The following is a 2,282-nucleotide window of genomic DNA, read 5'->3' on the forward strand; positions in this document are numbered from 1 at the left end:
TGTTACTGTCTCTTCTTTATCGTTTATATCATTTAGGAATGTGTCGAACAACTCTGATCCATGAGGCCATATTGCGAATACATCATCTACATATCTCCACCATACTGAGGGTTTTAAATTTTGTTTAGAAATAATATTTGTTTCAAAATCTTCCATAAATATATCGGCTTATAATGGAGATAAACTAGAGCCCATTGCTAGACCAAAACTTTGTTTATAGAATTCATTATTTAGTTGAAAATATGTATTATCAGTACATAATGTTATTAACTCCATTATAGCTGATATATTTAGTCTTGTTATAATAATGGAGTTAATAACATTATGTACTGATAATACATATTTTCAACTAAATAATGAATTCTATAAACAAAGTTTTTTTAAAACAAATATTATTTCTAAACAAAATTTAAAACCCTCAGTATGGTGGAGATATGTAGATGATGTATTCTCAATATGGCCTCATGGATCAGAGTTGTTCGACACATTCCTAAATAATATAAACGATAAAGAAGAGACAATAACATTTACCATGGAAAAGGAATATAATAACACATTACCTTTTCTGGATGTTTTAATCTCTAAGAACGATACTGGATAAGAAACTCAGGTGTATAGAAAACCAACACACACCAACAGATATTAAAATTTCAAATCAAATCACAATATTAATATTAAAAAGGGAATCATTAAATCCTTATACGATAGAGTCAAAATTACTTGTTCTAATGAAAATTCGTTCTTGGAGGAAAAACATTTGTTAACATCTGTTTTATTAAAAAATGATTATCCTTTATCGTTTATAAATAAGGAATTTTCAACAATCGATCGAATAGAACAAAACAACTTAGAACGAGATCCTACAGCACATACAAGAAATAATACGAGGAAAATAACAATACCATACATAAAAGGATTATCGGAAAAGCTTAAAAGGATAGGAAATAAATTCAACATTTCAACAATATTCAAAACAACAAACACGTTGAGATCTATTTTGTCCAGATTGCATTTATAAAATATCTTGTGAATGCGATCAGTTTTATTTAGGTGAAACATCAAGGCCATTAAATGTTAGAATAAGTGAACATCAATCCTATATAAAAAATAGAGATTGGATAGATCTCAAATATGTAAACACGCATAGGATAATGAACATAGGGTTCAATGGAATGATTCAAATATAGTCCTAAAAGAAACGGATGGTAAAAAGAGAAAAATCAAAGAAGCCGCTCTAATTATGCTAAATGGGACCAATTGTGTCGCGAGTTCCTTGGCAGAATGTAGTAGGCTCTGGTTACCCATATTAAAAGAGAAAGTTATTAAAAGGAAAATACCAGTCAGTAACATATAGAGAATACATCACTTATGTTTTTTAAATAACAAACATATAAAATCGGAATTTGGTGTTTATTGAAGGTAAACTAAATGCACGATCAAATACTTACCATGTCGGGATAGTATTATGAGGTTTTTCCTGGTTTTTCCCTCATAATTTACTATGGAATCACTAACAGGAGAATTTTACTGTCATTTTACATGTTATGATCTTTTCTGACCGATATTCCCAAGTTAAAGTTGATTTCATGTAATCGAATGAACTATCTTATAAGTAAAGTCGTTCCAGGAACGCAACTCAACAATATTGGCAATATCATTTTAAAGTCGTCTACTTTAAAATGTATAATGTATGTCTGAATTGTCAATATAGATGAGTCAGATAAAATTAAATTATTAGAAGAATTTTTCACTAAGTAACAAAAAACAAAATTTGTTTAATTTACTAATGTTTGTATTTTGAGAACGATTTCTGAAGTGGAAATTGAAACGTCAATAAACGTATTTTAACCTTTAATTGTGGCTTATTCCCATTTGAATAGTAATTAAGGAATATTTATACCAGACAATCTTATATTAAGAAACATCGTAAATTACGGGCTTCAATTAAAATAAACACTTTGAAGCTTATCGCAATAATTTATTAATTGATTATTTAACATTTGTAGATAATAATCGTGCCATTAAATTAATAATCTTCTTAAATATTATTTAACAGTTTCCAAAAACACTTAGTAACAATTATTTTCTGAAAACACGCCTTTTTTAATTCTTCTCACAAAATAAATTGCAGACATAAATTACGTAAAAATTTCGAAAAGACTGACTGCCATCCGTGGTAAATTCGTATATTGGTGATATATGAATCAACCATTACAACAGAAATAGGAAATATGTGGATTATGATAATTAGAGAGATTTTTATTAATATGTAACAAGAATAA

This window comes from Diabrotica undecimpunctata, chromosome 7 (genome assembly GCF_040954645.1).
Source record: "Diabrotica undecimpunctata isolate CICGRU chromosome 7, icDiaUnde3, whole genome shotgun sequence".
In the NCBI taxonomy this organism is placed as follows: domain Eukaryota; kingdom Metazoa; phylum Arthropoda; class Insecta; order Coleoptera; family Chrysomelidae; genus Diabrotica; species Diabrotica undecimpunctata.